Source organism: Ranitomeya variabilis, chromosome 3 (genome assembly GCF_051348905.1).
Source record: "Ranitomeya variabilis isolate aRanVar5 chromosome 3, aRanVar5.hap1, whole genome shotgun sequence".
NCBI lineage: Eukaryota > Metazoa > Chordata > Amphibia > Anura > Dendrobatidae > Ranitomeya > Ranitomeya variabilis.
Genome location: NC_135234.1, coordinates 639,560,919 through 639,574,013, shown reverse-complemented (window position 1 = coordinate 639,574,013; position 13,095 = coordinate 639,560,919). Strand labels below are relative to the sequence as shown.

At 47.4% G+C, this 13,095-nt stretch overlaps 1 protein-coding gene and 1 long non-coding RNA gene across 3 annotated transcripts in view; one reads left to right on the top strand and one right to left on the bottom strand.

The window, feature by feature from the left end:
- LOC143816791 (uncharacterized) overlaps positions 1-6,352 on the bottom strand; it is a 36,446-nt gene extending 30,094 nt beyond the window's left edge. For both annotated transcript variants that reach the window (XR_013223998.1, XR_013223997.1), the window contains exon 1: positions 6,231-6,352. This is a non-coding gene — a long non-coding RNA (uncharacterized LOC143816791). The remainder of the gene's footprint in view (positions 1-6,230) is intronic.
- Positions 6,353-6,549: 197 nt separating this feature from the next.
- Positions 6,550-13,095, top strand: part of TIMELESS (timeless circadian regulator) — a 184,137-nt gene continuing 177,591 nt past the window's right edge. The window contains exon 1 of the mRNA XM_077297607.1: positions 6,550-6,750. The gene's annotated coding sequence lies outside the window, so the exon portion shown is untranslated. The remainder of the gene's footprint in view (positions 6,751-13,095) is intronic.

The following is a 13,095-nucleotide window of genomic DNA, read 5'->3' as shown; positions in this document are numbered from 1 at the left end:
GTCGCTTGTGCAGCTATTTGCGTGCTTATGTCCTGAAAAGCCCGTCCATACTGGGACTCTATGCCAGCAAGTTTGTTTTCCTGGGCTGCCATGCGGGTGCTTAAGTCCTGAAAAGTCTGTCCAAACACTTACTGATTGTGTTCAAAGCTTCGAAACTTCTTTTGCAGACCTTCCACATCTTTCTGCAGTGATCTAATTATGGAAAACACCAGCTCTAGTCTGCTTTCTCACACTGGGCCCTACATTATGCTGCAAAATTTGTTGGTAGTCTTCAAACTTCATAATGCCATGCACACGGTCAAGCAGTCCAGTGCCAGAGGCAGCAAAGCAACCCCAAAACATCAGGGAACCTCCGCCATGTTTGACTGTAGGGACCGTGTTCTTTTCTTTGAATGCCTCTTTTTATCTCCTGTAAACTCTATGTTGATGCCTTTGCCCAAAAAGCTCTACTTTTGTCTCATCTGACCAGAGAACATTCTTAGCAAACTCCAGCCTGGCTTTTTTACAGTCCCTTTTCATTCAGACGCCGACGGATAGTACGGGTTGACACTGTTGTACCCTCGGACTGCAGGGCAGCTTGAACTTGTTTGGATGTTAGTCGAGGTTCTTTATCCAACATCCACACAATCTTGCGTTGAAATCTCTTGTCAATTTTTCTTTTCCGTCCACATCTAGGGAGGTTAGCCACAGTGCCATGGGCTTTAAACTTCTTGATGACACTGCGCACGGTAGACACAGGAACATTCAGGTCTTTGGAGATGGACTTGTAGCCTTGAGATTGCTCATGCTTCCTCACAATTTGGTTTCTCAAGTCCTCAGACAGTTCTTTGGTCTTCTTTCTTTTCTCCATGCTCAATGTGGTACACACAAGGACACAGGACAGAGGTTGAGTCAACTTTAATCCATGTCAACTGGCTGCAAGTGTGATTTAGTTATTGCCAACACCTGTTAGGTGCCACAGGTAAGTTACAGGTGCTGTTAATTACACAAATTAGAGAAGCATCACATGATTTTTCGAACAGTGCCAATACTTTTGTCCACCCCTTTTTTATGTTTGGTGTGGAATTATATCCAATTTGGCTTTAGGACAATTCTTTTTGTGTTTTTTTCATTTAAAGGGACTCTATCACCCCCTCCAGCCGTTATAAACTAAAAGAGCCACCTTGTGCAGCAGTAATGCTGCATTCTGACAAGGTGGCTCTTTTAGTTATTGGTGCAGTCAAAGCAGAAATAAAGCGTTTTATGATTTCGCAAAAATACCTGTCTTTAGCCCTGGAGTCAGGTCTTAACCCCCCTGCTGCACACGCCACATTGCCGTCACTCAAGGCTTCTTCAGGGCCGGGCGCCGCCCCCCTCCGCGCTGTTTTCAAATCAAATCCGGCGCCTGCGCTGTTTTGTTCTGCCTGGGGCAGGCGCAGTGAACGCTGCCCGTCTGACCTCAGATGCAGTCTCGCAGACTGCGCCTGTGCGGCCACCCAGCTTGTGAATCCCAGCCCCGCACTGTGCATAATGCATAACACAGTGCGGGGCTGGGATTCACAAGCTGGGTGGCCGCACAGGCGCAGTCTGCGAGACTGCATCTGAGGTCAAACAGGCAGCGTTCACTGCGCCTGCCCCAGACAGAACAAAACAGTGCGGGCGCCGGATTTGATTTGAAAACAGCGCGGAGGGGGCGGCGCCCGGAGCAGAAGAAGCCTTGAGTGACGGCAGTGTGGCTTGTGCAGCAGGGGGGGTTAAGACCTGCCTCCAGGGCTATAGACAGGTATTTTTGTGAAATTATAAAACGCTTTATTTCTGCTTTGACTGCACCAATAACTAAAAGAGCCACCTTGTCAGAATGCAGCATTACTGCTGCACAAGGTGGCTCTTTTAGTTTATAACGGCTGGAGGGGGTGACAGAGTGTTTGCAATCATTTCAGGAAGAGACTGAGTATTATCTGACAGAATTGCAGGGGTGTCAATACTTTTGGCCACAACTGTACCTGGTATAAAAAGTTAGTCATTTGTTTCAGGTGGCCACATATAATTCTTACTAGATGGTGGCCCGATTCTATGTATGTATATAGCAGCCACATAGTATATAGCACAGGCCACGTGGTATGTAGGAGCCATGTAGTATATAGCAAATACTACGTGGCCTGTGCTATATACTATGTGTCTGCTACAGTGCCTACAAGTAGTATTCAACCCCCTGCAGATTTAGCAGGTTTAATAAGATGCAAATAAGTTAGAGCCTTCAAACTTCAAACAAGAGCAGGATTTATTAACAGATGCATAAATCTTACAAACCAAAAAGTTTTGTTGCTCAGTTAAATTTTTATAAATTTTAAACATAAAAGTGTGGGTCAATTATTATTCAACCCCTAGGTTTAATATTTTGTGGAATAACCTTTGTTTGCAATTACAGCTAATAATCGTCTTTTATAAGACCTGATCAGGCCGGCACAGGCCTCTGGAGTTATCTTGGCCCACTCCTCCATGCAGATCTTCTCCAAGTTATCTAGGTTCTTTGGGTGTCTCATGTGGACTTTAATCTTGAGCTCCTTCCACAAGTTTTCAATTGGGTTAAGGTCAGGAGACTGACTAGGCCACTGCAACACCTTTATTTTTTGCCTCTTGAACCAGGCCTTGGTTTTCTTGGCTGTGTGCTTTGGGTCGTTGTCTTGTTGGAAGATGAAATGACAACCCATCTTAAGATCCTTGATGGAGGAGCGGAGGTTCTTGGCCAAAATCTCCAGGTAGGCCATGCTATCCATCTTCTCATGGATGCGGACCAGATGGCCAGGCCCCTTGGCTGAGAAACAGCCCCACAGCATGATGCTGCCACCACCATGCTTGACTGTAGGGATGGTATTCTTGGGGTCGTATGCAGTGCCATCCAGTCTCCAAACATCACGTGTGTGGTTGGCACCAAAGATCTCGATCTTGGTCTCATCAGACCAGAGAACCTTGAACCAGTCAGTCTCAGAGTCCTCCAAGTGATCATGAGCAAACTGTAGACGAGCCTTGACATGACGCTTTGAAAGTAAAGGTACCTTATGGGCTCGTCTGGAACGGAGACCATTGCGGTGGAGTACGTTACTTATGGTATTGACTGAAACCAATATCCCCACTGCCATGAGATCTTCCCGAAGCTCCTTCCTTGTTGTCCTTGGGTTAGCCTTGACTCTTCGGACAAGCCTGGCCTCGGCACGGGAGGAAACTTTCAAAGGCTGTCCAGGCCGTGGAAGGCTAACAGTAGTTCCATAAGCCTTCCACCTCCGGATGATGCTCCCAACAGTGGAGACAGGTAGGCCCAACTCCTTGGAAAGGGTTTTGTACCCCTTGCCAGCCTTGTGACCCTCCACGATCTTGTCTCTGATGGCCTTGGAATGCTCCTTTGTCTTTCCCATGTTGACCATGTATGAGTGCTGTTCACAAGTTTGGGGAGGGTCTTAAATAGTCAGAAAAGGCTGGAAAAAGAGATAATTAATCCAAACATGTGAAGCTCATTGTTCTTTGTGCCTGAACTACTTCTTAATACTTTAGGGGAACCAAACAGAATTCTGGTGGGTTGAGGGGTTGAATAATAAATGACCCTCTGAAAAGACTTTTCACAATTTAAAAAAAAAAATAAACAAAGAAATAACATTCTTTTTTGCTGCAGTGCATTTCACACTTCCAGGCTGATCTACAGTCCAAATGTCACAATGCCAAGTTAATTCCAAATGTGTAAACCTGCTAAATCTGCAGGGGGTTGAATACTACTTGTAGGCACTGTATATACATACATACATACATATTGTTGAATACCCGATGCGTTAGTACAGGCCACGCAGTATATAACAGTGGCCACGCAGTATATAACACAGCCCGAAAAGTATATAACACAGCCCACGTACTATATAACACAGCCCACGCTGTATATAGCAGCCACGCAGTATATAACACTGGCCACATAGTATATAACACAGGCCACGCAGTATATAACATAGGGCACGTAGGATATAGCATCCACGTAGTATATAGCACAGCCCACGCAGTATATCACACAGCCCACAGTATCACACAGCCCTGGCGATGGCGGGCGGCTGCCGCCATCTTCTGTTCCCAGGATGCATTGCGAAATTACCCAGAAGACTTAGAGGTCTCGCGAGACCGCTAAGTCTTCTGGGTAATTTCGCAATGCATCTCTGGGAACGGAAGATGGCGGCAGCCGCGTGCCGCTCGGCGGACTACGGAGGGTGAAAATAGCAGGTTTTCTTTTAATTATTTTCTTCATTACATTTTTTTTACTATTGATGCTGCATAGGCAGCATCAATAGTAAAAAGTTGGGGACACACAGGGTTAATTGCAGCGGTAACCGAGTGCGTTACCCGCGGCATAACGCGGTCTGTTACCACTGCCATTAACCCTGTGTGAGCGCTGACTGGAGGGGAGTATGGAGCGGGCGCCGGGCACTGACTGCGGGGAGTAAGGAGCGGCCATTTTGCCGCCGGACTCTGCCCGTCGCTGATTGGTCGTGACCGTTTTGCCGCAACCAATCAGCGACTTGGATTTCCATGACAGAGGCCGCGACCAATGAATATCCGTGACAGACAGAAGGACAGACGGAAGTGACCCTTAGACAATTATATAGTAGATTCTATGTGTATATATCTATTCTATTCTAATCTGTCAGTGTGATTTTACTGTACACAGCACTGATTTGCTGGCTTTTCAAAGGACACCGATGCATAAAAATCGGACAGCAATACGGATGTAATACGGATGTCATACGGATGTTGCGATAAAAAAACGCATTAAAATCGCATGACACTCGCATGGCAATCGCATGATTAACCTCCGTTTTTTCGATCCATAAATCGGACCGTTTTTTTTTTCTCTCAAGTGGAAAAGAGCCCTTAAAGGAAAAGTATAATAGAAACATATGCACCACTTCTGCATTTATCACCCACTCCTGGTTTTGGCTTACAAATACTGATGTAAAATACTGACCAAATACTGCCAGTGTGACGGCTGTGTGCACACGTTCAGGATTTTTTGCTATAAAAATGCTTAAAAACCGCATACATATGCATCCCATCATTTATAATGCATTCCGCAATTTTTGTGCATATGTTGCATTTTTTCCCGTGGAAAAAACACATTGCGGTAAAAAACGCAGCATGGTCATTAATTTAGCGGATTTTTTGCGGATTTGCCACTATATTATTGCATTGGGAACCTCCGGAAAAAAACGCATGCGGATTTCTTGCAGAAAATGTTCGCTTTTGTTCTGGAAATTTCTGCAAGAAATCCTGACGTGTGCACATAGTCTGAGTTGTGGGGTATGAATTAGACGAGCCATGGTGTAACGCCCCCACACTCCAGACACAGCGCCACCCATTGGTAGAACCTGGCGTGAAAACGCCGTAAGTCGCTACATTTTTTCCCCAACTACGAATTGCACCAAAAGTTTTAGGGTATATGCACACATTGCGGATTTGCCTGTGGAATTTTCTGTGTGGATTCTGCATCTCTCGGCAGAAAACGCAGGTCAAAATCTGCACAGATTTTGTGTGTTTTTGTTGCGGATTCTGTGTTGATTTCATGCGTTTTTACCCCTGCGGATTTCTATTATGGAATGGGTGCAGAAACTGTGCAGGTCCGCACAAAGACATGGTACTTCTTTTAGGGTATGTGCACATGCTGCCGAACCGCAGCGGTTTCCCATGAGTTTACAGTACCATGTAAACCTATGGGAAACGAAATCCGCAGTGCACATGCTGCGGAAAAAACCACGTGGAAACGCATCGGTTTATATTCCGCAGCATGCAATTCTTTGTGCGGATTCTGCTGCGGGTTTACACATGCTCCAATAGAAAACTGCAGGTGTAAACCCGCAGCGGAAGCCGCACTAGAAACCGCGATAAATCCGCAGTAAAAACCGCAGCGGTTTTGCACTGCGGATTTATAAATTCCGCAATGGAGTCCGCAGCGTGTGCACAAGCCCTTATTCCGCTGCGTTTTCCTTGCAGAATTTTCCGCACCATTAGCACAGCATTTTTTTTTTCCATTGATTTCCATTGTACTGTAAGTCACTTGCGGATCTGCAGCGTTTCTGTGCGGAAGAAAACGCTGCGAATCCGCAAGAAATCTGCAACGTGTGCACATACCCTTATACTTTTCAAAGAAACCTGTAAATGGCGGCAGGAGTGGCTGTGCCGCCTGTGGTAAGTTAGTAACCCCGGGCAGTGTGTCAGCTCACTGATACCGGGACTATCCGCACTCTGCCAGGAGCTGCAAACCGTGGTGCTCGTCGCTCACATTACGTACAGTCACAGTGAGCGGCCGCCGCCGCCTCACACAACGAATTTCCCGCCAACTGCGCGCGGACTCTTCCTAGTCCTGCTGCCGGCTGACTTATCTACAACCTGTGGAAGGGGGAATGTTTGTATTAGAATAACGCTGAAATAAAACCCCATGGAGGAATATTCTTTAAACTCTTTTTTTATATGAGTTGTGTAAAATGTATGTAAAACTAATGTCTGAACAAGCAAACGCGTGAAACACAGAATTTTGCTCCCCCTCTTTGCCGGCCACAGTTGGTATGACCCTGCGCGGCGCTGACAGTGGCTGAGTACTTTCCCGCGCTCTGGAAGCAGCTGCTGAGGACGGAGCCCGAGAGGCTTCTGACACCGGAGTGAGAGGACCCTGCAGCTCCGGACAGTGCGGTAGAGGGCCCCCGATAACGTCTCCCGAGCCCCTCCATAGGCGGAATGATGCAGGTCAGTGACTACGGGGAGTTGTGCAGGCTGTGGTCACAGGTCCCGGTGTCAGCCCCCGCTGTAGTGGTGCGGGGTGTTCTGTACCACACGTCAGCCTCAGAATTGCTTTATTCTGGCTTCTCTCCCTCGCAATATGAGCAGATCCGAAAAACTGCTGCATTTGTCACACGGCGCACACCAGCGGCGCAGAGCGGACCTCATTGACCTAACGTTTAGCATTTTTTTTTTCTGACCAAAAAACTGATTGCAACTGGATTTGGGTATGTTCCCACGGTCTGTAAACGCTGCGTACCTCCACATCATCCAGATGTTACAGCATAGTGGATGGTATTTCATGAGTTCCCATGCCCACTATCCGTGCACCAACGCCTGCGGATCACCCGAGGAGACGGACATGTAGCGCGTTTTTCCAGACCGCATCATGTGAATTTATCTTGCAGAGATTCGAGTCTCCGCAAGATAAATGTCACCTATACAATGTATTGGACGCCGTGATGCCTCATGGTTCAGGGAACACATGCGGATTTACCTGCGTTCAATAGCCAGAAGTGCTTTGGACGCAGCAGACACGTGCTGCGTCCAAGCGCTGCCAATTCCTGAACGTGTGCACATGCCCTGAAAGTTTTGTCAAAGCCAAATATTGGTAGAAGGGCGTATAAAAAAAACAAAGCTTCATGTAAACACTTGGTTAGAACACAAGCATGCACAGATGACGCCTTATCAGAGCACATTGGCACCTCACTAGTGGTCAGTAGTGTTGAGCGATACCGTCCGATACTTGAAAGTATCGGTATCGGAAAGTATCGGCCGATACCGGCAAAGTATCGGATCCAATCCGATACCGATACCCGATACCAATACAAGTCAATGGGACTCAAGTATCGGACGGTATTCCTGATGGTTCCCAGGGTCTGAAGGAGAGGAAACTCTCCTTCAGGCCCTGGGATCCATATAAATGTGTAAAAGAAAGAATTAAAATAAAAAATATCGCTATACTCACCTCTCCGACGCAGCCTGGACCTCAGCGAGGGAACCGGCAGCGTTGTTTGTTTAAAATTCGCGCTTTTACTTGGTTACGTGAAGTCCCGGCTTGTGATTGGTCAGGGCGGCCATGTTGCCGGGACGCGGACCAATCACAGCAAGCCGTGACGAAATTACGTCACGGCTTGCTGTGATTGGTCCGCGTCCCAGCAACATGGCCGCCATTAACCAATCACAAGCCGTGACGTCACGGGAGGCTGGACACGCGCGCTTTTTAAAATGGGCGCGTGTCCAGCCTCCCGGCTTGTGATTGGTTGACCGCGGCGCAACCAATCACAAGCCGGGACGTCACGGGAGGCTGGACACGCGCCCATTTTAAAAAGCGCGCGTGTCCAGCCTCCCGTGACGTCACGGCTTGTGATTGGTTAATGGCGGCCATGTTGCCGGGACGCGGACCAATCACAAAGCCGGGACGTAATTTTAAAATCCTTAAGGACCTGAAATTACGTCACGGCTTGCTGTGATTGGTTGCGTCTCCCATGTGACTGCGACGCAACCAATCACAACGCCGGAACGTAATTTTAAAATCCTGAAGGACCTGAAATTACGTCACGGCTTGCTGTGATTGGTTGCGTCCCGGTCACATGGGCGGCACGCAACCAATCACAAGCCGGGACTCACGTAAAGGAAAGAAAAGCGCGAATTTTAAACAAAGAACGCTGCCGCTTCCCTCGGTAAGGTGCAGGCTGCGTCGGAGAGGTGAGTATAGCAATATTTTTTATTTTAATTCTCTCTTTTACACATTTTTACATTAATGTTGTTTCGATACCGATACCCGATATCACAAAAATATCGGATCTCGGTATCGGAATTCCGATACAGCAAGTATCGGCCGATACCCGATACTTGCAGTATCGGAATGCTCAACACTAGTGGTCAGGCATGCACACTGTTACTCCATTTGGATGCAACCCCTTGTGGTCTGTGGGGCCAAAAACAAACACCAGCTCAAATTGCTGCCAGCTCACTGTGGTGTCATGTTACATAGCCTGTTAGGGTATGTGCACACGTTCAGGATTTCTTGCAGAAATTTCCTGAAGAAAACCGGAAATTTTCTGCAAGAAATCCGCATTTTTTTTTTTTGCGTTTTTTTTTTTGCGTTTTTTTTCCGTTTTTTTCGCGTTTTTTTAGCATTCTGCAAGCGTAATTAGCTTGCAGAATGCTAAAGTTTTCCAAGCGATCTGTAGCATCGCTTGGAAAACTGACTGACAGGTTGGTCACACTTGTCAAACATAGCGTTTGACAAGTGTGACCAACTTTTTACTATAGATGCAGCTTATGCAGCATCTATAGTAAAAGATAGAATGTTTAAAAATAATAAAAAAAATAAAAAAATGCTTATACTCACCCAGACATCTCCTCAGCGGCGTCCGGCTCCTCTTCCTATAGCTGGTCTGTGCGCACAGGACCTTCCGTGACGTCACGTGAGCGGTCACATGACCGCTCACGACCAATCACAGGACAGTGACGTCATCGGCAGGTCTTTCGCCGCACACCAGCTACAGGAACCGAACGGCAGCGTGCAGTGGAGGCGGGAAGACATCGAGGGTGAGTATAGGACTGTTTTTTATTTTAATTCTTATTTTTTTGACCACTTATATGGTGCCCAGTGCGTGGAGGAGAGTCTCCTCTCCTCCACCCTGGGTACCAACCGCACATAATCTGCTTACTTCCTGCATGGTGTGCACAGCCCCGTGCGGGAAGTAAGCAGATCAATGGACCCCTAGGTGTGCGGAATCCCCTGCAATTCCGCATTTTAATGAACATGTTGATTTTTTTTCCGCGATGCGATTTTTTCGCGGAAAAAAAGGCTACATTTGCACAAAAAATGCGGAATACACTTAAAATAATAGGAGGCATATGTAAGCGTTTTTTTCGCGTTTTTATCACGTTTTTATAGCGAAAAAACGCGAAAAAAACACGAAAAATACTGAACGTGTGCACATGGCCTTAATGAGAACATGTCAGCAGGATTGTGTGTAGTAACCTACACACAGTGTCAGGTCAGCGCTGTTAAACTGATTAAAACAATACCTTTGTTGAATAATCAGTCTTGTGCTTCTTCTTTAATCCTTGTTTTTAGATAATGATATGCTTGTGTCCTAAGGCGAGGTTGGTGTATGTGGTGCTCTTATTAGATACTAGACGGTGGCCCGATTCTAAAGGCCCCGTCTCACATAGCGATTTACCAACGATCACGACCAGCGATACGACCTGGCCGTGATCGTTGGTAAGTCGTTGTGTGGTCGCTGGGGAGCTGTCACACAGACCGCTCTCTCCAGCGACCAACGATCAGGGGAACGACTTCGGCATCGTTGAAACTGTCTTCAACGATGCCGAAGTCCCCCTGCAGCACCCGGGTAACCAGGGTAAACATCGGGTTACTAAGCGCAGGGCCGCGCTTAGTAACCCGATGTTTACCCTGGTTACCAAAAAAAACAAACAGTACATACTCGCCTTTCGGTGTCCGTCAGGTCCCTTGCCGTCTGCTTCCTGCTCTGACTGAGCCGCCGTACAGTGAGAGCAAAGCGCAGCGGTGACGTCACTGCTGTGCTGCGCTCTCACTGTACGGCGGCACTCAGAGCAGGAAGCAGACGGCAAGGGACCTGACGGACATCAGATGGTGAGTATGTAGTGTTTGTTTTTTTTTACATTTACGCTGGTAACCAGGGTGTAAACATCGGGTTACTAAGCGCGGCCCTGCGCTTAGTAACCCGATGTTTACCCTGGTTACCAGTGAAGACATCGCTGGATCGGTGTCACACACACCGATTCAGCGATGTCAGCGGGACCTCAACGACCAAAAAACGGTCCAGGCCATTCCGACACGACCAGCGATCTCACAGCAGGGGCCTGATCGCTGGTACGTGTCACACATAGCGAGATCGCTACTGAGGTCGCTGTTGCGTCACAAAACTAGTGACTCAGCAGCGATCTCGCTAGCGATCTCGCTATGTGAGACGGGGCCTTAAGGCCATGTGCACACGTTCAGTATTTTTCGCGTTTTTTTCGCGTTTTTCCGCGATAAAAACGCGAAAAAAACGCTAACATATGCCTCCCATTATTTTCAGTGTATTCCGCATTTTTTGTGCAAATGTAGCCTTTTTTTCCGCGAAAAAATCGCATCGCGGAAAAAAAAGCAACATGTTCATTAAAATGCGGAATTGCAGGGGATTCCACACACCTAGGAGTGCATTGATCTGCTTACTTCCCGCACGGGGCTGTGCACACCATGCGGGAAGTAAGCCGATTATGTGCGGTTGGTACCCAGGGTGGAGGAGAGGAGACTCTCCTCCACGGACTGGGCACCAAAGAATTAAAATAAAAAATAGTCCTATACTCACCTTCGATGTCTTCCCGCCTCTCCGCTGCATGCTGCCACTTCGGTTCCTATAGCTGGTGTGCGGTGAAGGACCTGCGATAACGTCACGGTCTTGTGATTGGTCGAGACCGGTCACGTGACCGCTCATGTGACCGCAACGTCATGGAAGGTCCTGAACCACACCGGCATCTATAGGAACGGACGCCTGCAGGTGAGTATAGCCATTTTTTTTATTTTTTTTATTATTTTTAAACATTCTATCTTTTACTATAGATGCTGCATAAGCAGCATCTATAGTAAAAAGTTGGTCACACTTGTCAAACGCTATGTTTGACAAGTGTGACCAACCTGTCAGTCAGTTTTCCAAGCGATGCTACAGATCGCTTGGAAAACTTTAGCATTCTGCAAGCTAATTACGCTTGCAGAATGCTAAAAAAACGCAAAAAAAAACGCAAAAAAAAAATGCGTATTTCATGCAGAAAATTTCCGGTTTTCTTCAGGAAATTTCTGCAAGAAATCCGGACGTGTGCACATACCCTAACGCATCGGGTATTCTAGAATATGTATGTAGTTTATTTATGAAGATTTCAGAATAATGCAATGAATACACAGGATTCGGCCGCCCGGGCGCGACCAATAAGCGAAGCGTGGTACAAATCCCGCACCAATTCGCGGCCGGACTGCGTCTGTCGCTGATTGGTCGCGGCCGGCCAGGTGCGACCAATCAGTGAAGCCAGGGCCAGCAGCTCCAGGTTTTTGAGGGCCCCGGGCGAAAGAGTCTCAGAGCCCACGCAGTATATAGCAGAGCCCACGCAGTATATAGCAATGTGGGCACCATATCCCTCTTAAAAAAAAGAATTAAAATAAAAAATAGTTATATACTCCCCTTCCGGTGGCCCCCAAATCCAGCCCAGGCCTTTAGCGATGCTCCTCGCGACGCTCCGTTCCCAGTAATGCCCTGCGGCAATAACCCGTGATGATGTAGCGGTCTCGCGAGACCGCTACGTCATCTGGGGTCATTGCTGCAATGCATTCTTGGTACCGGAGCGTCTCGAGGAGCGGGAAAGGCGGACGCCGAAAGGTGAGAATATGATTTTTTTTATTTTTAACATTCTATGTTTTTAGTATTGATGCTGCATAGGCAGCATCAATAGTAAAAAGTTGGTCACACTTACAGGGTTAATGGCAGCGTTAACGAACTGCGTTACACCGCGTTATGCCGCGGTGTAACGCAGTCCATTTAATGAACTGCAAAAACGCTATGTGGGCTCTGACTGGAGGGGAGTATGGAGGGGTCATTGACTGGAGGGGAGTAGGGAGGGGCCAATTCGCGGCCGGACTGTGATTGGCGCTGATTGGTCGCGCCCATCCGGCCGCGACCAATCAGCGACGCAGGATTTCTGTGACAGACAGACAGACGGAAGTGGACCGTAGACGATTATGTATATAATTGTCTAAGGGGTACTTCCGTCTGTCTGTAACGGAAATCTGCCTATACAGCATCAATAGTAAAAAGATCTATTGTTAAAAATAATAATAAAAAAAACCTGCTATTCTCACCTTCCGTCGTCCACCGATGCGCGCGCAGCAGCCGCCAGCTGCTATTAACCCTGTGTGACCAACTTTTTACTATTGATGCTGCCTATGCAGCATCAATAGTAAAAAAAATCTATTGTTAAAAATAATAATTAAAAATAACCTGCTATTCTCACCTTCCGTTGTCCGCCGATGCGCTAAGTCATCTGGGTAATTTCGCAATGCATCGCTGGGAACGGACGCTAGCGGCAGCAGCGCACGCATCGGGACAGCTTCGCAGGACGCCGGCGCGTGAGTATATAACTTTTATTTTAATTATTTTTTTTTAACAAGGATATGGTGCCCACACTGCTATATACTGCGTGGGCGGTGTTATATACTGCGTGGGCGGTGTTATATACTGCGTGGGCGGTGTTATATACTGCGTGGGCGGTGTTATATACTGC